The sequence below is a fragment of the Chiloscyllium plagiosum genome, unplaced genomic scaffold (genome assembly GCF_037043375.1).
Source record: "Chiloscyllium plagiosum isolate Xiang-an unplaced genomic scaffold, Cpla_swu_hap1 HiC_scaffold_17, whole genome shotgun sequence".
Classification (NCBI taxonomy): Eukaryota; Metazoa; Chordata; class Chondrichthyes; order Orectolobiformes; family Hemiscylliidae; genus Chiloscyllium; species Chiloscyllium plagiosum.
The window spans coordinates 80,503,861-80,527,137 of NW_028270155.1; the positions used below are offsets into that span (position 1 = coordinate 80,503,861).

Here is a 23,277-nt window from a genome sequence, read left to right on the forward strand (position 1 = left end):
CGGGCATGAGCCCTTCTTCAGGAATGAGCCTTATTCCTGAAGAAGGGCTCATGCCCGAAACGTCGATTCTCCTGCTCCTTGGATGCTGCCTGACCTGCTGCGCTTTTCCAGCAACACATTTTCAGCTCTGATCTCTAGCATCTGCAGTCCTCACTTTCTCCTACATGTGATTCCAGACTTACAACAATGTGGTTTACTCTTACTGCCCTCTGGGCAATTAGGAATGAGCAATAAATGCTGGCCTGGCCAGTAACACCCACATTCCAAAGCAAACAACAAATAAATACGCCAGGACTTTGACATTACAGAGATGCCAGTGGTCAAAGGCATATTGTTGCAATATTGATGTGCTGCTAGACCTCTTCATTGATGCTATTCCCTTAGGGGAAGAGGCTGCTGTAACAGGGTAGTGCTGCTTGTGCGTGAGGGATACTCAGTTGTCCCAGGGAGGTTGGTGGAGGACCTTTTGTCATGGTGATGTTTAAGAAGAAACCAGATATCGTACACATGGTTTTGAAAGGTTCATGCATCCATTGAGCATCCCGTGCACAGTGGTCGTCTGCAGACTGAGGGAGGTGGGAGACCCTGCGGGTCAGTTTGTCTTTGCCCAGACGTGTCCAACATTGAAGAGCTTTCTGTCCCAGTGATACTGGATGCTGATGCTGGGTGGTCAGTCGTCTTGGATTGGGGATTGTTGAAGAAGATAGGAATGATTCACACAATGTGGTCTTACCACAGTTTGGATGCAAACCTTGTCAGTTTGAGAGCCTGCACTCAGATTAGCAACGAGTCTCAAACTTACAGATCAAAATGTTGAAGTCGGTTACCCCCACACAGGAAAAGTGAAAAATGATTCCCCGACCTCTCTTTCAGCTCTGGATTTGTGTTTCACTTTGTTTACAGAATGAGGATATCACCAACCTTTACTGTCCATTCTCAGATGGTAAAGTTACTTGTAAGCTGCCTTCTTGAACTACTGCAGTTCATGGCTGCAGGTCGACCTGCAATATTATTGGGCAGGCATTCTAGGAGTTTGATCCAGTGACTGAAGGAACAATAATATATTTCCAGATCAGGGTGGTGAATGACTTGGAGGGGAACTTGCAGGTTGTGGTGTTCCCATTTATTTGCTGCCCCTGTCCTAGGAGAGTGAGCAAATGAGTGGCAGATGCGCCCTTCTCTTACTCAGTAGCCTCCTGTGCGACAACTCGTCAAAGACCTTCTTGAAGTCCAGATAGATAACATCCATTGGCTTTCCTTGTTATTTTCCAGTGGCCCAATGTCCACTTTTGCCCCTTATATATCTAAAGAAACTCTTACAGTCTTCCTTTATATTTCTGGCTAGCTTACCCTCATATTTAACCTTCTCCCTCCTTTTTATTTGTTGCCCTGTGTTGGTCTGTGTAAGCTTCCCAATCCTCTGATTTCCCACTGCCCTTCACCACATTATAAGCTTTCCCTTTTGTTTCTATGCTATCCCTGACTTCCGTGGTCAGCCAGGATTACCTCATCCTCCCAGCACCAGGCTTCTTTTCCCTTGGGATGAATCAATGCTGTTTCTCCTGAAATACTCCCAGAAACCCCTGCCATTGCTGTTCCACTCGCCTCCTCTCCCAGACAATTCTACCAGCTCCTCCCTCATGCCTCTGGAGTTTTCTTTATTCAGCTGTAATACCATTACTCAGATTCTATCCTCTCCCTCTCAAATTGCAGAGTAAATTCAATCATATTATGATCACTGTCTCCTCAAGGTTCCTTCACCTTAAGCTCCCTTATCAAATCTGTCTCATTGTACAACATTAAATCCATTATTGCCTGTTTCCTGGTGGGATTCACCACATGCTGCTCCAAAAAGCCATTTCCAAAACATTCCACAAATTTATTCTCTTGCAATCCACTACCAACCTGATTTTCCCAGTTCACCTGCAGATTGAAATCCTCCATGATCACTGTCACTTTGCCTTTCCTATACAGCTTTTCTGTCTCCTGGTATATCTTGTGCCCCAGATCCTAGTTACTGTTTGGAGGCCTGTACATAACTCCAACTATGGTTATTTACCTTTGCGGTTCCTCAATTCTACCCACACTGATTCTACATCATCTGACCCTACTTTGTTTCTTACCATTGATTAAATTTCATTTTTTACTAATAAGGCAACCCCACTCCTTCTGCCCACCTGCCTATCTTTTTGATAGGATGTATATCTTTCAACACTGAGTTCTCCAATTTCAAGTAATCTTCCCACCCAGCCCCCGACTGCCTTTGTAGCCCTGCCTCCTCCCTTCTATCCCTCCTCCCGAGCCTTCCTTCCAGCAACCAACTGGATTCAATAATCCCATTGATCAACCAGGTCATACCCACCACCTGCATTTGTCTATCATGACCTTACAAATTCCACCTCCCTCTTTATCTGCAGCTCCCCCTACCCTCAACCCCCCCATTCCGGAAGAAGGGTTATACCTGAAACATTGACCCCTCCACCTCCTGATGCTGCCTGTCTTGCTGTGTTCTTCTAGCCTTCTGCTGTCCACTTTGGATTCCAGCATCTGCAGGTTTTTTTGTCTCTTGGTGATGGACATTGAAATCCCCCTCTGAGTACATTCTGCATCCTAACATTGACTGATTTTTGAAGTATTTTTAAAATAAAGCAGGAAATGATAGTGTTAAGGTTAGCTAAGGCTGGATTAAAGAATGAGTGGAGGGTAAGGTATTTCTTGATTGGGTGTGTCTTGCTGAAAAAAGGCTGAAAGCAAATCCGGGAACATCCTTCTCGAATTCCAAAGAGAAAGTCTTATGCGTTTTTGTGATGCGAGGGGAGGTTCGATGGAATTTGAGCAATTTATTATCGAGAAGGTTTGCGGACCTTTAAATATTTAATCTTAGACATTAATCAGAATATATTGGGAGAAACTTAGTTCAATGAGCTTACTTCAAAAGTGTAACTTGTATCTGAATGAGCTGAGTTAGGTCCTCACAGAAAGATGATTTCACATCCAGGGAAGAAACAGACTCATTGGGAAGTTTGATCAGTCAGTTAAGCTGGGTGTGCACTCAGACGGGACTGAGGCCAGTGATGATGTATTGAAAATGGTGAAACTGGTAACAATTGAGTAACAAAAACAGGCAATACTGCAGAAACTCAGCAGATCTGACAGCAACTGCAGAGAGAGAACATGAATATTTTGAGTCAAATATGACTACCTCAGAACAATTGAGGAAGTTTTGAGAATGAATAGCATATTTGGGAAATTAAAAGGAGAGAAATCTCCACCCACAATTCCATGGATTGGCCAGATGGGCACGTCAATGATAGATGGAATTTAACCCTGGTAAATGTGAATTGATTCATTTTGGAAGATGTAATAAGACAAGGGAATACTCAATGAATGGCAGGACACTACAAAGCTCAGAGAAACAGAATGTTTATCCACAGATCCCTGAAGGTGGGAAGATAGTTTGATAGGATAGTTTAGAAGGCGTACATAAGACTTGCTTTTATCAGTTGAGACTTTGTATTTGGAAAGGCAAGGGTTGATTAGAGACAGTTAACATGGCTTTATGCATGGGAAATCATACAACATAAAGCATAGAACAGTACAGCACAGTAAAGGCCCTTCGCCCTCAGTGCTGTGCTGGCCATCCATCCAACTCTAAGGTCAGACCAACCTACATCCCCTTATTGTACTAACTTCCATCCAAGAGTCTTTCCAAGAGTCGCTTAATGTCTCTGACTCTACTCCCACCGCTGGCAGTGCATTCCACACACCCACCACTCTCTGTGTAAAGAACCTACCTCTGACATCTCCCCTATACCTTCCTCCAATCACCTTAAAATGGACATTTCAAACCTGGGAAAAAGTCTCTGGCTATTCTGGCTATTCACTCTATCTATGCCTCTCATCATCTTGTCACTGTTATCAAGTCACCTCTCATCCTTCTTTGCTCCAATGAGAAAGCCCCAGCTCCCTCAATCTTTCTTCATAAGAAATGCCCTCCAGTCCAGACAGGATCCTGGTAAATGTCCTCTGCACCCTCTCCAAACCTTACACATCATTGCTATAATGAGGCAACTAGAACTGAACACAATATTCCAAGTGTGATCTAACCAGGACTCTATAGAGCTGCAGCATAACCTTGCGGCTCTTAAACTCAATCCCCCTGTTAATGAAAGCCAACAGACCATATGTCATCTTAACAACCCTATCAATGTGGATAACAACTTTGAGGGATCTATGTACGTGGACCCCCACGTCCCTCTGTTCCTCCACACTGCCAAGAATCCTGTCCTTAACCCTGCATTCTGCATTGATATTTGATCTTCCAAAGTAAATTACTTCACACTTTTCCAGGTTGAACTCCATCTACCACTTCTCAGCCCAGCTCTGCATCCTGTCAATGTCTCATTGCAACCTACAACACCTGTCCACATTATCCACAACTCCACAAACCTTCATGTCATCGGCAAACTTACTAACCCACCCTTTCACTTCCTCATCTAAGAAATTTCTAAAAATCACAAAACACATATCAATCTGTTTCTTGCTGTCCTCAGAAACATCAAGGTCCCCCTCAGTAGTGAACACGACTAGCAATGTATTTATTAAGGACCTCTGCCCTGTTTCCTCTGACTCCAGGCACAAGTTCCCTCCACTGTCTCTGATCAGCCCTACCCTCATGCTGTCCATCCTCTTGTTTGTCACATAAGTGCAGAAAGCCTTCGGGTTTTCCTTAATCCTATCCGCTAATGCTTTCTCCTACCCCCTTCTAGCTCTCCTAAGTCCATTCTTCAGTTCCTTTCTGGTTACCTTGTAACCCTCTGGGGCCCTGCCTGATCCTTGCTTCCTTAGTCTTAAGTAAATTTCCTTCTCCCTGTTGACTAGACATTCCATATCCCTTGTCACACAAGGTTCCTTCACCCGACCATCCCTTCCATGGACAAACCTATCCAGCACACACAAATACTCCCTAAACAACTCCCACATTTCTGTCATGCATTTCCCTAAGAACATCTGTTCCTAATCTAGGTGCCCCAGTTCCTGTCTCATAGCATTGTAATTCACCCTGCCCCAATTAAATACTTGCCCATATCATTTGCTCCTATCCCTCTCCATGAGTACAGTAAAGATCAGGGAATTGTGATCATTATCACCAAAATGCTCTCCCACCGAGAGATCTGACACCTGGCCTGGTTCATTGCCAAGCACCAAATCCAATATGGCCTCACCTCTAGTTGGTGTATCTACATATTGCATCAGGAACCCTTCCTGGACACACTTGACCAAAATTACTCCATTTCAAACTATTTGAACTGACTAGGTTCTAATCAATATTAGGGAAGTTGCAGACACCCATGGCAAAACCCTATTACTTCTACACATTTCCAAAATCTGCCTCCCAATCTGCTCCTCTGTGTCTCTGTTGCTATTGGGAGGCCTGTAGAAAACTCCCAAAAAGGTGGCTGCTCCTTTCCTGTTTCTGATCCCCACCCACACTGACTCTGTAGACAAACCCTCCTTGCCACCCTCCCTTTCTGCAGCTATGATACTATCCCTGATTAGCAAGGCCACTCTCCCACATCCTTTATCTTCCCCCTCTTCCTTTTGAAAGATCCAAACTCTGGAACATCCAGCTACCATTCCTCTCCGTGATATCCATATGGCCCAAACATCATAGTTCCAAATACTGATCCAGGCTCTAAGTTCGTCACCATTATTCCTTAATATTTCTTGCATTAAAATAGACAGACTTCAACCCATCACACTGACTGCATCTTTTCCTTATAAAGTGCCTATCCCTCCTCACAAACTCTCTGCATGCAGTATCTGGCTGTTCACTACTTGCTCCATCATCTGGTGTGCAGCTCACATCCCCCACCCCCGCTGCCAATCTTGTTTAAACCCTCCTGAAGAGCTTGAGTAAACGACCTGCTCAGGATATTGATACCCCTCTAGTTCAGATGCAACCTGTCTTCCTTGTACAAGTCCCACCTTCCCCAGAAGGCACCCCAATGATCCATGCATCTGAAGCCCTCCCTCCTACACCAGCTCTACAGCTGTACTCACTCTCTATTCCTCACCTCACTAACACGTGGCAGTGGTAGCAATCTTGAGATTACTCCTCTGCTTGTCCTGCTTTCTAGATTCCAACCTAACTCCCTTTATTCTCTTTTCGTGTTCCCCTCCCATTTGCTACCTATGTCACTAGTACCGATGTGTACCATGACTTCTGGCTGCTCTCTCTCCCCCTTAAGGTTCCTGTAGATGCAATCAGAGACATCCCTGACCCTAGCAGTCAGGAGGCAACACACTATCCGGGACTCCTGCTCGCGACCATTAATATCTCCTGTCTGTTCTCTCATGATTGAATCGCCTATCACTGTTGCTCTCCTGTTCTCCTCCATTCCACAGAGGCAGGCTCAATGCGAGAGACCTGGTTATCCCCCTCTCAACAGTATCCAAAATGGTATACATGTTATTGAGGGGAACAGCCACTGTCTGCCTATTCCCTTTCCCTCTCCTGAGGTCACCCAGCTACCTTTGTCCTGTAACTCGGGTGTGACTACCTCCCTATGATCCCTCTCTATCACCCCTTCAGCCTCCTGAATGATCCGAAGTTCATCCAGTTCCAATTCCCGAACACGGTCTGTGAGGAGCTGGAGTTTGGTGCACTTCTCACAGGCAAAGTTAGCAGGGCCACCAGTAGTGACCCTTAACTCCTATATACCTTCAGGAGGAGCATGCAACTGCACTGGCCTCCATCCCCTTTGCTTTAAATCATGTCTCACAAACTTGAGTTTTTGAAGAAGTAACAAAGAGGGTTGTAGAGGGCAGAGCGGTGGGCATGATCTACATTGACTTCAGTAAGGCATTTGACAAGAATCCTCATGGTAGGTTGGTTAGCAAGGTTAAATCACACAAAATACAGGGAAAACCTAGCCATATAAATACAGAACTGGCTCAAAGGTAGAAGACAGAGGGTGATGGTGGAGGGATTGTTTTTCAGACTGGAGGCCTGTGACTAAAGAATGTGCCACAAGGATCGGCGCTGGGTCCACTGCTTTTCGTCATTTTGGTCACAAAACCAGGAAGGCAGATTATTGTCTAAATGGTGGCAGTTTAGGAAAAGGTGAAATGCAACGAGATGGGAAAGCAAATCCTAGCGGGGTTTATACACTTGATTCCTGAAGAAGGGCTTATGCCTGAAATGTCGATTCTCTTTCTCCTTTGATGCTGCCTGACCTGCTGCGCTTTTCCAGCAACACATTTTTAAGCTTTATACACTTAATGGTAAATTCCTAGGGAGTGTTGCTGAACAAAGAGACCTTGGAGTGCAGGTTCATAGCTCCTTGAAAGTGGAGTCACAGGTAGATAGGATAGTGAAGAAGGCGTTTGGTATGCTTTCCTTTATTAGTCAGCGTATTGAGTACAGGAGTTGGGAGGTCATGGTTACAGCTGTACAGGACATTGGTTAGGCCACTGTTGGAATATTGTGTGCAATTCTGGTCTCCTTCCTATCGGAAAGATGTTGTGAAACTTGAAAGGGTTCAGAAAAGATTTACAAGGATGTTGTGAGGATTTGAGCTACAGGGAGAGGCTGAACAGGCTGGGGCTGTTTTCCCTGGAGCGTCGGAGGCTGAGGGGTGATCTTATAGAGGTTTATAAAATCATGAGGGGGCACGGATAGGGTAAATAGACAAGGCCTTTTCCCTGAGGTCGGGGAGTCCAGAACTAAAGGGCAAAGGTTCAGGGTGAGAGGGGAAAGATATAAAAGAGACCTAAAGGGCAACCTTTTCACACACAGGGTGGTACGTGTATGGAATGAGCTGCCAGAGGATGTGGTGGAGGCTGATACAATTGCAACATTTAAGAGGCATCTGGATGGGTATATGGATAGGAAGGGTTTGGAGGGATATGGGCCGGGTGCTGGCAGGTGGGACTAGATTGGGTTGGGATATCTGGTCGTCATGGACGGGTTGGACCGAAGGGTCTGTTTCTGTGCTGTACATCTCTGTGACTCTGTGACCTGAGTGTCAGTCGCTGAAGGTTGGCATGCAGGTGCAGTGCGGAAAGTTAATGACATGCTTCCTTCATAACGAGAGGATTTGTGTATCAGAGTAGGGATGTCTTGCTGCAGTTCTGCAGGGCCTTGGTGAGGCCACACCTTGAGTGTTTTATGCAGTTTTGGTCTCCTAGTCTGAGGAAGGACATTCCTTCTATTGAGGGGGTCCAGCAAATTCCCAGAATGGTGTATGAGAAAGTACTTGGTTGACTGGGCTTGTACTCACTAGAATTTAGAAGAATGAGGGGAATCTCCGAGAAACATATAAAATCCTGATGGGACTGGACAGGCTAGATGTGGGAAGAATGCTCCTGGTGTTGGGGAAATTCAGAACCAAGGTTCACAGTCTGAGCATAAGGGGTAAGCCATTCAGGATTGACATGAGGAAGAATTTCTTCTCGCAGAGAGTAGTGAAGCTGTGGAATTCTCTCCCACGAGAAGTTGTTGGGATCCGTTCATTAGATAGATTCAAGAGGGAGCTGGATGTGGCTCTTGCGGCTAAAGGGATCGAGGGGTACGGGGAACGGGCAAAATGGGATACTGAGATTGCATGATCAGCCACGATCCATATTGAATGATGGCTTAAAGAGCTGCCTCTATTTTCTATGTTTCTGACTTCAACTTTAACTGTGATTCTTTTATTCGCCAACATTACACAAGTACTGTAATCCTGACTGAGTTTAGAACGGCACCTGAAATCAAATTAAGATTGAGAGATTGGTTTGTAGTGTGATTAACTTGCATGTGCTAGAAACTGCATATATGAATGAACAAGACACTGTTCTGTTTGCCAAAACGAATTTGCCCACACACTACAGGAGCAAATTACTGCAGATGATGGAACCTATACTGGAAACAAAAACTGCTGGAGATCACAACGGGTCAGGCAGCATGCATGGGGAGAAATCAAACTAATGTTTCAACTTTAGACGACTCTTTATCAAAGCTGAAGTGAAGTGTGGAGGAGGCAACAATAGGAGGGTGGAGTGCTGGAGGAGAAAGGATGTTGATTGTTAAGATTAAGTGATTGGAATGTGAGAATGGCACAAAAATGGTGTGTCTACCTGCCAGACTAGAAAGAACAGATAGTCCCACTGAAGTGTGGGGGGAGGGGAGAGAGCTCTTGGTGACAGAGAATGTCCTGGGCCATCTCCATCACCAAACCCTAACCACCCGACATCTGGAGGAAGTCTCATCTTCTGCCTTGGATCCCTCCAACCACATGAGATCAATGTCGATTTCACCAGTTTTCTCATCTCCGCTCCCCCACCTTATCCTCGGTCCAATCCTCCAATTCAGCACCGCCCTCTTGAACTGTCTTTCCTGTCATTCTTCCTTCCCACCTATCTATCCCGTCCCAATCACCTTCACCCCCACCTTCATCTGCCTATCGCATTCCCAGCTACCATGCCCCTCCCATTTATCTCTCAGCCCCCTTGCCCATCCCCCTTCTTGATGAAGAGCTAATGTTCAAACCGTCAACTCTCCTGTTCCTCGAATGCTGCCTCTCTGTCTGGGCTTTTCCAGCGCCACACCTTTTGGCAGAGAATGTAACCAGCAAAGCTAAAAGGAAGGGAAGAAATGGATTCACAATCTGAAGGTGTTGAACTTGATATTGAGCCCAAAAGGCTGTAAAGTGCCTAGTTTGAAAATGAGATGTTGCCCCTCTAGGTTTCACTGTGATTCCCTGGAGCATTGCAGCACGCCGAGTACAGGGAAGTGAACATACAAACAGGACACCGTATTAAATCATCTGGAAGGTTGGGGTGTTCTGCAAACGGTCACCCAGTCTGTGTTTAGTTTCTAGGAGAAAGTGAGGACTGCAGATGCTGGAGATCAGGGCTGAAAATGTGTTGCTGGAAAAGCGCAGCAGGTCAGGCAGCATCCAAGGAGCAGGAGAATCGACGTTTCGGGCCTGAGCCCTTCTTCAGGAATGAGGAATGTGTGCCCAGCAGGATAAGATAAAAGGTAGGGAGGAGGGACTTGGGGGAGGGGCGTTGGAAATGCGAAAGGTGGAAGGAGGTTAAGGTGAGGGTGATAGGCCGGAGTGGGGGTGGGGGCGGAGAGGTCAGGAAGAAGATTGCAGGTTAGGAAGGTGGTGCTGAGTTCGAAGGTTGGGACTGAGACAAGGTGGGGGGAGGGGAAATGAGGAAACTGGAGAAATCTGAGTTCATCCCTTGTGGTTGGAGGGTTCCTAGGCGGAAGATGAGGCGCTCTTCCTCCGCTACATCGATGACTGTATCGGCGCTGCCTTGTGCTCCCACAAGGAGATTGAACAGTTCATCCACTTTACTAACACCTTCCACCCCGACCTCAAATTTACCTGGACTGTCTCAGACTCCTCCCTCCCCTTCCTCAACCCCTCCATTTCTATCTCGGGCGACCGAATCAACACGGACATTTACTATAAACTGACCGACTCCCACAGCTACCTAGACTACACCTCCTCCAACCCTGCCCCCTGTAAAAACACCATCCCATATTCCCAATTCCTTCGTCTCCGCCGCATCTGCCCCCAGAAGGACCAGTTCCAATACCTAACAACCCAGATGGCCTCCTTCTTCAAAGACCGCAATCTCCCCTCAGATGTGGTTGACGATGCCCTCCACCGCATCTCCTCCACTTCCCACTCCTCCGCCCTTGAACCCCGCCCCTCCAACCGCCACCAGGACAGAACCCCACTGGTCCTCACCTACCACCCCACCAACCTCCATATACATCGTATCATCCGTCGTCATTTCCGCCACCTCCAAATGGACCCCACCACCAAGGATATATTTCCCTCCCCTCCCCGATCAGCGTTCCAAAAAGACCACTCCCTCCGTGTCTCCCTCGTCAGGTCCACACCCCCCACTAACCCAACCTCCACTCCAGGCACCTTCCCCTGCATCTGCAAGAAATGCAAAACTTGCGCCCACACCTCCCCCCTCACTTCCCTCCAAGGCCCCAAGGGATCCTTCCATATCCGCCACAAATCCGTCCGGGTTCAATTCCCGCCTCAGGCGACTGACTGTGTGGAGTTTGCACATTCTCCCAGTGTCTACTTGGGTTTCCTCCGGGTGCTCCGGTTTCCTCCCACAATCCAAAAAATGTGCAGGTTAGGCAAATTGGCCATGCTAAATTGCCCCTAGTGTTAGGTGTAGGGGTAATGGGTCTGGGTGGGTTACGCTTCGGCGAGTTGGTGTGGACTTGTTGGGCCGAAGGGCCTGTTTCCACACTGTAACTAATCTAAAAAAAAATTCACCTGCACCTCCACACACATCATTTACTGCATCCGCTGCACCCGATGTGGCCTCCTCTATGTTGGGGAGACAGGCCGCCTACTTGCAGAACGTTTCAGAGAACACCTCTGGGACACCCGGACCAACCAACCCAACCACCCTGTGGCTCAACACTTCAACTCCCCCTCCCACTCCACCAAGGACATGCAGGTCCTTGGCCTCCTCCATCGCCAGACCATAGCATCACGACGGTTGGAGGAAGAGCGCCTCATCTTCCGCCTAGGAACCCTCCAACCACAAGGGATGAACTCAGATTTCTTCAGTTTCCTCATTTCCCCTCCCCCACCTTGTCTCAGTCCCAACCCTCGAACTCACCTTCCTAACCTGCAATCTTCTTCCTGACCTCTCCGCCCCCACCCCACTCCGGCCTATCACCCTCGCCTTAACCTCCTTCCACCTTTCGCATTTCCAACGCCCCTCCCCCAAGTCCCTCCTCCCTACCTTTTATCTTATCCTGCTGGACACACTTTCCTCATTCCTGAAGAAGGGCTCATGCCCGAAACGTCGATTCTCCTGCTCCTTGGATGCTGCCTGACCTGCTGCGCTTTTCCAGCAACACATTTTCGGCTGTGTTTAGTTCCTCCAAAGTAGAGTTTACTATGCCCTTTTCATTGTGGAAAGGGTCATGAGGTCTGCTAATCATTGCTGCGTTTGCCACAGCAATCTCCTGACTGATTAGAGTTGACCTGCCTGGTTTATATCTCGTCAGTTAATTTAGGCAGTTTATAGGTTCTGCTGCAACCCCATGAAAACAACTCAAATAAATAAAGTTGGTTTTCTTGCAAGTCCAGCAAGACAAAAAACATCAACTTCATGTCTGCTTTTAGCAATAGTTACATACTGGCCCACCGAGCAATAATTCATCAATATACGACTTTCATTGCTGCCTTACTGATGCCTGAGTATATCCCGTTCCTCTGGTGGAGTTACTAGTAGAGTATGACACAAAACAATCCAAAACTCTGAGTCACATCAGAACTGAGTGCTGCCGTTTCCCTTTTCTCCCCCACAGATTATCTGTTCTATGTCTGTCGCAGCCTGGGGCTGAGGAATGTGAGCCTGATAATTACAGCTTTCAAATTGCTGGATTCCACTCAAAGAGCATCAAACCTCCCAGATTGCTGGTCTCTGGTCAAACCTGGAATGTTCCTCAACCCAGTTTATTGCTACACAATTTGCATGGTTGCTGACGATATGGGTGTTGGCGATTTGATGCTGTTACTGTGTTTCAATTAGTTGTCACAGGGAGCTGCGGACAATTCCTCCAGGCACTGAAGGAAGATGACACTGAGGCTAACTATGGAACTTGGGTGGTGGGGAGAGCTTGATATTAATTATTTAGACTGGCAAAGGAGGGGGATGGGGTGAATGATCAGACACTAATTGCAGAGCCCTTCTCTCAGTTTCTGTCAGAAAATCTTGTGGAGCCTGTCTTGATGTTCCATGTCTAAATACCAAAGCTCATTCCCAGCCTCACTCTCTCTCTTATCCTGGAGACTGTGGCTGCTGGTTCTGCAAGGTCCCAGTGCCCAAGACACACTGAAGGATTGCTGAGCTGCCGCACTTCCCTCTCTGCAGATTAATGGCTCCAGCTTTCTCTGGTTGACAGCATTTCCCGCGCAGCCCTCTGTGTCACCTCCACTTGAATTTGCCACTTTCTTTCCAGAAGCAATCCAAGAAACAAAGCTAAAAAGGTAGAAGGTGTTGGAGACGCTCCGGGGGGTTTGGCCGTGGGGAGGCTCCGGAGGGGGGAGAGGGGGGGGTGGGGGGTTTGTGGCTGTGGGGACACTGGCGGGGGGTCTGGCCTTGGGGACACTGGCGGGGGGTCTGGCCGTGGGGACACTCCGGGGGGGTCTGGCCGTGGGGACACTCCAGGGGGGTCTGGCCGTGGGGACACTCCGGGGGGGGTCTGGCCGTGGGGACACTCCGGGGAGGTCTGGCCGTGGGGACACTCCGGGGGGGTCTGGCCGTGGGGACACTCTCTGGGGGGGTCTGGCCGTGGGGACACTCTCTGGGGGGGTCTGGCCGTGGGGACACGCCGTGGGGACACTCCCGGGAGTTTGGCCGTGGGGACACTCCGAGGGGCCTGGCCGTGGGGACACTCCGGGGGGGGGGTCTGGCTGTGGGAACACGCCGTCGGGACATTACGGGGTGGGGGGTCTGGCCATGGGGACACGCCGTGGGGACACTCCGGGGGTGGGGGGTCTGGCCATGGGGACATGCCGTGGGGACACTCTGGGGGAGGGTCTGGCCATGGTGACACTCCGTGAGTCTGGCCGTGGTGACACGCCGTGAGTCTGGCCGTGGGGACACTACGGTGGGGGTCTGGCCGTGGGAACACACCTTCGGGACACTCAGGGGGGGTCAGACCGTGGGGACACTCTGGGGGGGGTCTGGCCGTGGTGACACGCCGTGAGTCTGGCCATGGGGACACTCTGGGGTGTCTGGCCGTGGGGACTCTCCGGGGGGGGTGGCGGGGGGGTCTAGCCGTGGGGACACTCCGGGGGAGGTGTCTGGCCGTGGGGACTCTCCGGGGGGGGGTGGTGGGGGGGTCTAGCTGTGGGGACACTCCGGGGGGGGGGGTCTGGCCATGGGGACACTCCAGGGGAGGTCTGGCCATGGGGATACTCCCGGGGAGGGGTCTGGCCGTGCGGACACTTGGTGGCGGGGGGGGGGGGGTCTTGCCATGGAGACACTGCAGGGTGGGGGGTCTGGCCTTGGGGACACGCCGTGGGGGGGTCTGGCCGTGGGGACACGCCGTGGGCCGGATAAGGTGCTTGAAGGATTTTGAGCAAAGTGAGATCAAAATTTTGAAGGCACTTGCCATAACGTTTCAGTTTTCTATAGACTTGGAATTGGTGCCTGAAAATTTAAATAGAAACACAGAAACTGGGGGCCGGCCATCCAGCCCTTCAATCCTCCTCCACCAAATAATACGATCATGACTGACCATCACACTCTGTTTTCATTCCTCTTTTCTCTCCATTCATTTTTGTCGAGCAAAGAAACTGCTCGTCAACTCTTAATAATAAACAATAATATTCATTTGTTTGACACAATACTATAACAACAAAATACAATACAAACTAATGATTTACCCTACAAATCTAACTTCACTCTGGAGGACCATGTACCACCATACCAGATCTTGGCCTTGATCCAGGTGGTGATGGTTGTCTGATCTTCTCCCCATGGTCTCTCAGGGGTGTCTTCCCTTCTCAGTGGTTGGTCTCAAGTTACTGTTGCTCAGCATGGTATTGTGGCAATTCTTACACCTGAAAGTGTTTGTGCCTTTTTGGGAGGGTCCTTACTGGATTGAGCAGGTTCGTTCACCCTGATCGATCAGACCCAGCCAGGTGTTGGCATGTCGATGGTAGGGTGGTCCTTTGGCATACATTCCTGGAGCTGTTGGGCAGCATGTAGCCCCCTCCTTTGTCTGGTACACACCCCGATGTTTCCGGTCAACCCTATTCAAACCCAAATTTGGGTGTGTACTGTGTATTGTGTGGTCTGCAGCTACCAGTCACTTACATACTGTGTGTAGCTGCAGCCTGTCAGAATTCTGCAGCATGTTTATTAGCACAGCCACTTTGGTCAAGGTTTGCCTCCATCTCCCAGCATGCCTCAGTTGTTGCCCATTCTTGTTAAATAGATCATAAATCCATCATTTTGAGCGGCCTATCTGGCCACACTTTGATCTCTTTAGCCCTAAGAATCATATCTAACTCCTTGAAAACATTCAATGTTTTGGCCTCTACCTTTTTCTGTAGCAGAGAATTTCACAGGCTCGTCACTGTCTGCGTGTAGAAATTTCTCTTCATCTTAGTCCAAAACAGTGTGCTGCTTATCCTTAAACCCCTGGTGCTGGACTCCCTGCTCATCAGGAACATGCTTCCCTGGATGTTTACCCTGTCCAGTCCTGTTAGAATTTTATAAGTTTCTGTGAGATCTCCCCTCATTCTTCTAAATTGCATTGAATACAGTCGTAATCAATCCAAGCTCTCTTTATACCTCAATCCTGCCATTCCAGAAATCAGTCTGGTAAGCTTCCATTGTGCTCCCTGTATTGCCAGAACAGTTGGTTTATCCTGTATGGGTGCTGGGACTTTTAGAAATAATAAACTTGGGACAATATGGCCAATCACCTGGGCACCTGCAGGCAAACCATGAGAGCCAGCATGAATTTCTTGAGGATAAATCATGGTTAACTAAATTGCTAAAGTTTTGTTTTGAAGAGGTAATAGAGGGTTGATCAGGGTTATGCTGTGGCTGTGATGTGCATAGACTTCCAATAGACATTTGACACAGTGTCACACAACAAGCTTGTTACTTGTTGTGTATAGTTCTGGTCGTCACACTACCAGAAGGATGTAGCTGCTTTGGAGACGGTACAGAAAAGGTTTACCAGGACGTTGCCTGGTTTGAGGATTTTAGCTATGAAGGAAGGTTGGTAGATTGGATTCATTTTCACTGGAACTCAGGGGGGTCGAGGGACTACTTGGTAGAAGTCTGTAAGATTGTGAATAACATTCAGGAGGCAGAGGGGGTCATAGATCGGAGCTTTAGGGAAGTAGTAACTCCAAAGATGGCAGATAGATGGGTGACAGTGAGGGGGACTGGGAGGAAGCAGCCAGTGCAGGGACCCCCTGCGACCGTTCCCCTCAAGAACAAGTATACCGTTTTGGATACTTGTGGGGGGGGGGGGACTTACCAGGGGTAAGTAACGGGGCTCAGGCCTCTGGCACGGAGCCTGTCCCCGTTACTCAGAAGGGAAGGGTGGAGAAGAGCAGAGCAATAGTAATTGGGGACTCGATAGTTCGGGGCACAGATAGGCGGTTTTGTGGGAACAAGAGAGACTCACGTTTGGTATGTTGCCTCCCAGGTGCAAGGGTACGTGATGTCTCTGATCGTGTTTTCCGGGTCCTTAAGGGGGAGGGGGAGCAGCCCGAAGTCGTGGTCCACATTGGCACCAATGACATAGGTAGGAGGAGCGCTGAGGATGTTAGGCAGGCTTTCAGGGAGCTAGGCTGGAAGCTCAGAGTTAGAACGAACAGAGTTGTTGTCTCTGGTTTGTTACCCGTGCCACGTGATAGAGAGTCGAGGAACAGGGAGAGAGAACAGTTAAATGCGTGGCTACAGGGATGGTGCAGGAGGGAGGGATTCCGGTATTTGGATAACTGGGGTTCTTTCTGGGGAAGGTGGGACCTCTATAAACAGGATGGTCTACACCTGAACCTGAGGGGCACCAGTATCCTTGGTGGGAGGTTTGCTAGTGCTCTTGGAGGGGGTTTAAACTAACTCTGCAGGGGCATGGGAACCCAGACTGTAGCTTTAGGGTGCAGGACCTGGAGTGTAGGGAGGTTAGGAACATGGCATCAATTTCAAAGGAGGGTGCCTGTAAACAGGAAAGTGGTTTGAAGTGTGTATACTTCAATGCAAGAAGTATACGGAATAAGGTAGGTGAACTTGCAGCGTGGGTTGGTACCTGGGACTTCGATGTTGTGGCTATTACGGAGACATGGGTAGAACAGGGACAGGATTGGCTGTTGCAGGTTCCAGGGTTTAAATGTTTTAGTAGGGTCAGAGGTGGGGGTAAAAGAGGGGGAGGTGTGGCATTGCTTGTCAAAGATAGTATTACAGCTATGGAAAGGACGATGGATGAAGACTCGCCATCTGAGGTAGTTTGGGCTGAGGTTAGGAATAGGAAAGGTGAGCTCACCCTGTTAGGAGTTTTTTACAGGCCTCCTAATAGTCCTAGAAACGTAGAAGAAAGGATTGCGAGAATGATTCAAGAGAAGAGTGAAAGTAATAGGGTGGTTATTATGGGGGACTTTAACTTTCCTGATATTGATTGGGAAAGCTATAGCTCAAGTTCGTTAGATGGGTCAGTGTTTGTCCAATGTGTGCAGGAGGGTTTCCTGACACAATATGTAGATAGGCCAACAAGAGGTGAGGCCATACTGGATTTGGTTCTGGGTAATGAACCAGGCCAGGTGTTAGAATTAGAGGTAGGTGAGCACTTTGGGGACAGTGACCACAATTCGGTGACTTTTACTCTAGTGATGGAGAGGGATAAGTGTGCACTACAGGGCAAGAGTTATAGCTGGGGGCAGGGAAATTATGATGCTGTGAGGCATGACTTAGGATGTGTGGCCTGGAAAAGTAAGCTTCAAGGCAAGAGTGTAATTGATATGTGGAGCTTGTTCAAGGAGCAACTATTGAGTGTCCTTGATAAGTATGTACCCGTCAGGCAGGGAGGAAAGGGTCATGTGAGGGAGCCGTGGTTTAATAAGGAATTGGAATCCCTTGTTAAATGGAAGAGGGCGGCCTATGTAAAGATGAGGCGTGAAGGTTCAATTGGGGCGATTGAGAGTTATAAGGTAGCCAGGAAGGACCTGAAGAGAGAGCTAAGAGCAGCAAGGAGGGGACATGAAAGGTCCTTAGTTGGTAGGATTAGGGAAAACCCTAAGGCTTTCTATAGGTATGTCAGGAATAAAAGAATGACTAGGGTAGGAATAGGTCCAGTCAAGGATAGTAGTGGGAAGTTGCGTGTGGAGGCGGAAGAGATTGGGGAGACACTGAATGAATACTTTTCGTCAGTATTCAATCAGGAACAGGACATTGTTGTCAATGTGAGTACTGAGTCACAATTAAGTAGAATGGATGACTTTGAGGTATGTAGAGAAGAGGTGTTGGAAATTCTGGAAAGGGTGAAAATAGATAAGTCCCCTGGGCCTGATGGCATTTATCCTAGGATTCTCTGGGAAGCAAGGGAGGAGATTGCAGAGCCATTGGCCTTGATTTTTATCCTCGTTGTCTACAGGAGTAGTGCCAGAAGATAGGAGGCTAGCAAATGTGGTTCCCTTGTTCAAGAAGGGGAGTAGGGATAACCCTAGTAACTATAGGCCGGTGAGTCTCACTTCTGTTGTGGGCAAAATCTTAGAGACAATTGTAAGGGATAGGATTTATGAACATCTGGATAGGAATAATGTGATCAAGGATAGTCAGCATGGTTTTGTGAAGGGCAGGTCGTGCCTCACAAACCTTATTGAATTCTTTGAGAAGGTGACTAAGGAGGTGGACGAGGGGAAAGCAGTAGATGTGGTGTATATGGATTTTAGTAAGGCGTTTGATAAGGTTCCCCATGGTAGACTACTGCAAAAAATCCGGAGGTATGGCATTGAGGGTGAGTTGGAGGTTTGGATTAGGAGTTGGCTGGCTGGAAGAAGACAGAGGGTAGTAGTTGATGGCAAAGGTTCATCTTGGAGTGCCGTCACTAGCGGTGTTCCGCAAGGATCTGTTTTGGGACCATTGCTGTTTGTCATTTTTATAAATGACCTGGAGGAGGGGTTAGAAGGTTGGGTGAGCAAGTTTGCGGATGATACGAAAGTCGGAGGAGTTGTAGACAGTGAGGAAGGATGTGGCAGGTTACAGCAGGATATAGATAGGCTGCAGAACTGGGCAGAAAGGTGGCAAATGGAGTTCAATGTAGCTAAGTGTGAGGTGATTCACTTTGGTAAGAGTAATAAAAAGATGGGGTACTGGGCTAACGGTCGGATACTTGGTAGTGTGGATGAGCAGAGGGATCTTGGTGTCCATGTACACAAATCTTTGAAAGTTGCCACCCAGGTAAATAGTGCGGTGAAGAAGGCATATGGCGTACTGGCTTTTATTGGTAGAGGAATTGAGTTCCGGAGTCCTGGGGTCATGTTGCAGTTGTATAAGACTCTGGTGCGGCAGCATCTGGAGTATTGTGTGCAGTTTTGGTCGCCATACTATAGGAAGGATGTGGAGGCACTGGAACGGGTGCAGAGGAGGTTTACCAGGATGTTGCCTGGTATGGTAGAAAGATCGTATGAGGAAAGGCTGAGGCACTTGGGGTTGTTTTCATTGGAGAAAAGAAGGTTTAGGGGTGACTTGATAGAGGTGTACAAGATGATTAGGGGTTTAGATAGGGTCGACAGTGAGAATCTTTTTCCACGTATGGAGTCAGCTATTACAAGGGGGCATAGCTTTAAATTAAGCGGGGGTAGGTATAGGACAGATGTTAGGGGTAGGTTCTTTACTCAGCGAGTCGTGAGTTCATGGAATGCCCTGCCAGTAGCAGTGGTGGACTCTCCCTCATTATGGGCATTTAAGCGGGCATTGGATAGGCATATAGAGGATAGTGGGCTAGTGTAGGTTAGGTGGGCTTGGATCGGCGCAACATCGAGGGCCGAAGGGCCTGTACTGCGCTGTATTCTTCTATGTTCTATGTTCTAACATGGATAAAGTGGAAAGTATGAGGCTTTTTCCCAGCGGGGAGAGGATCAATTCCTAGAGGACATAGGTTCAAGGTGCCAGGGTGGGGGAGAGAGTTGGTTTAAAGGGATCTGCTCGGCAAGTTTTTCACACACAGGATGAGGTGGAGGAGGTGGTGGATACAAACTCGGGTAACATTCAAGATGCACTTGGATGAATACATGAATAGAAAAGGAAGGAAGGTTCTCGCTTGCCAGTGTCAGATTTTGGGAACTCCCTACTCTCATCCTCTTATGTACCTGTCCTACAATTTTGGTTCCCAGGGGCGGAATTTAATGTGGACAAGTGTGAGGTGATACACTTTGGACGGAGTAATCGGAATGCAAAGTACTGGGCTAATGGTAAGATTCTTGGTAGTGTAGATGAGCAGAGAGATCTCTGTGTTCATGTACACAGATCCCTGAAAGTTGCCATCCAGATTGACAGGGTTGTTAAGAAGGCATGCAGTGTCTTGGCCTTTATTAATAGAGGGATTGAGTTAGAACATAGAAGAATACAGCGCAGTACAGGCCCTTTGGCCCTCGATGTTGCGCCGATCCAAGCCCACCTAACCTATACTAACCCACTATCCTCCATATACCTATCCAATGCCCGCTTAAATGCCCATAAAGAGGGAGAGTCCACCACTGCTACTGGCAGGGCATTCCATGAACTTACGACTCGCTGAGTGAAGAACCTACCCCTAACTTCAGTCCTATATCTACCCCCCCTTAATTTAAAGCTATGCCCCCTTGTAATACCCGACTCCATACGCGGGAAAAGGTTCACACTGTCAACCCTATCTAACCCCCTAATCATCTTGTACACCTCAATCAAGTCACCCCTAAACCTTCTTTTCTCTAATGAAAACAGCCCCAAGTGTCTCAGTCTTTCCTCATACGATCTTCCTTCCATACCAGGCAACATCCTGGTAAACCTCCTCTGCACCCGTTCCAGTGCCTCCACATCCTTCCTATAGTATGGCGACCAAAACTGCACACAATACTCCAGATGCGGCCGCACCAGAGTCTTATACAACTGCATCATGACCTCAGGACTCCGGAACTCAAGTCCTCTACCAATAAAAGCCAGTACGCCATATGCCTTCCTCACCGCACTATTTACCTGGGTGGCAACTTTCAGAGATCTGTGTACATGGACACCAAGATCCCTCTGCTCTTCCACACTACCAAGTATCCGACCATTAGCCCAGTACCCCATCTTTTTGTTATTCTTCCCAAAGTGAATCACCTCACACTTAGCTACATTGAATTCCATTTGCCACCTTTCTGCCCAGCTCTGCAGCTTCTCTATATCCTGCTGTAACCTGCCACATCCTTCCTCACTGTCAACAACTCCTCCGACTTTTGTATCATCCGCAAACTTGCTCACCCAACCTTCTAACCCCTCTTCCAGGTCATTTATAAAAATGACAAACAGCAATGGTCCCAAAACAGATCCTTGCGGAACACCGCTAGTGACGGCACTCCATGAAGAAACTTTGCCATCAACTACTACCCTCTGTCTTCTTCCATCCAGCCAATTCCTAATCCAAACCTCCAACTCACCCTCAATGCCATATCTCCGTATTTTCTGCAGTAGCCTACCATGGGGAACCTTATCAAACGCCTTACTAAAATCCATATATACCACATCTACCGCTTTCCCCTCATCAACCTCCTTCGTCACCTTTTCAAAGAATTCAATAAGGTTTGTGAGGCACGACCTGCCCTTCACAAAACCATGCTGACTATCCTTGATCACATTATTCCTATCCAGATGTGCATAAATCCTATCCCTTACAATTCTCTCTAAGACTTTGCCCACAACAGAAGTGAGACTCACCGGCTTATAGTTACTAGGGTTATCCCTACTCCCCTTTTTGAACAAGGGAACCACATTTGCTATCCTCCAGTCTTCTGGCACTACTCCTGTAGACAAAGAGGACATAAAAATCAAGGCCAATGGCTCTGCAATCTCCTCCCTTGCTTCCCAGAGAATCCTAGGATAAATGCCATCAGGCCCAGGGGACTTATCTATTTTCACCTTTTCCAGGATTTCCAACACCTCTTCTCTACATACCTCAAAGCCATCCATTCTACTTATTTGTGACTCAGTTTTCACATCGACGACAATGCCCTGTTCCTGAGTAAATACTGAAGAAAAGTATTCATTCAGTGTCTCCCCAATCTCTTCCGCCTCCTAGTTCCGGAACTAGGAGGTTATGCTGCAGTTGTACAAAGCTCTGGTATGGCCACACTTGGAGTACTGTTTACAGTTCTGGTCACTGCATTATAAGAAGGATGTGGAAGCTTTGGAAAGGGTGCAGAGGAGATTTACTAGGATGTTGCCTGGTATGGAAGGAATGTCTTACGAGGAAAGGTTGAGGGTGTTGAGGCTGTTCTCGTTAGAGAGAAGGAGGTTGAGAGGTGACTTAATAGAGACATACAAGATAATCAGAGGGTTAGACAGGGTGGACAGGGAGAGCCTTTTTCCAAGTAGGGGGACGGCAAACACGAGGGGACACAACTTTAAAGTGAGGGGAGATAGGTATGAGGCAGGTGTCAGAGGTAGTTTCTTTACTCAGAGAGTAGTAAAGGTATGGAATGCTTTGCCTGCATCAGTAGTAGATTCGCCAAGTTTAAGTGCATTTAAGTCGAAAATTGGACAGGCAAATGGACGTACATGGAATAGTGTAGGTGGGATGGGCTTCAGATTAGTACGACAGGGCGGCACAACATCGAGGGCCGAAGGGCCTGTACTGCACTGTAATGTTCTATGAGACCTGATCAAGTGTTACATTAAAAACCAGCTGGCAGCTCAGAGTAACGTTTCAGGTTAGTTTCAGACTGGATCAAAAGCTAGGTTCAACCCAAACAGGGAGTCATGCTAAAGGGTGATTTTACTGACTGGAGGATGTTTTCTAAGGACCACTAGAACATAGCAATAACTCCGCCAGTGGTACTAAACATGGAGGAGTGTCGATCAGTGAGGATGGTGTTAATAGATTGCCTCATGAAATTAATAGGCTAACAGAACGGATGGAGACATGTCAGATGGAATTTAATGGGATGTGTGTTGGTAGAAGGGATAAGGAGAGGCAAATATAGGTTTAAAGACCCAGATTGAAAGCGTGAGCAGTGACAATGAAAGCTGGGGGTTCATTGCTAACTTCAAAGTTCATTGCAGGACATAAGAGAGAATCTATAGAAAAGCAATGGGAACTTGATAAATAGAGATTCAGAACAGAAACAGGGAGGTTACATCAAATGTTTATAGAACTCTGGTCAGGCCACAATGAGAGTTCTATGTCCATTTGTGTTCCTCACACTTTAGATAAAATGTGAGAGTTCTGGAGAGGGTGCAGAGGAGATTCACCAGAATGGGTCGGGAGGTGAGGGAATTTATACATAGAACATAGAAAAGTACAACACAGAACAGACCCTTTGGCCCACAATATTGTGCCAAGCTTTAATTGTAATGTAAACTATAATAACTTAACTGATGCACCCTTCATGTGCATGTCCAGCAGTTGCTTAAATGTCCCTAATGACTCTGCTTCCACCACCACTGCTGGCAATGCATTCCATGCATTCACAGCTCTCTGCATAAAGAAACTTTCTCTGACGTCCTCTCTGTACCTTATTCCTAATATCT

At 47.8% G+C, this 23,277-nt stretch overlaps 1 protein-coding gene across 4 annotated transcripts in view; it reads left to right on the forward strand.

Moving 5' to 3' along the window:
• The window catches only part of LOC122558625 (docking protein 4), a 101,015-nt gene that overhangs the window by 17,191 nt on the left and 60,547 nt on the right, over window positions 1-23,277 (forward strand). The window contains exon 2 of one of the 4 annotated variants that reach the window (XM_043707415.2): window positions 12,353-12,464. The exons of the other annotated variants lie outside the window; for them this stretch is intronic. The gene's annotated coding sequence lies outside the window, so the exon portion shown is untranslated. The remainder of the gene's footprint in view (window positions 1-12,352; window positions 12,465-23,277) is intronic. 4 annotated transcript variants of the gene reach the window in all.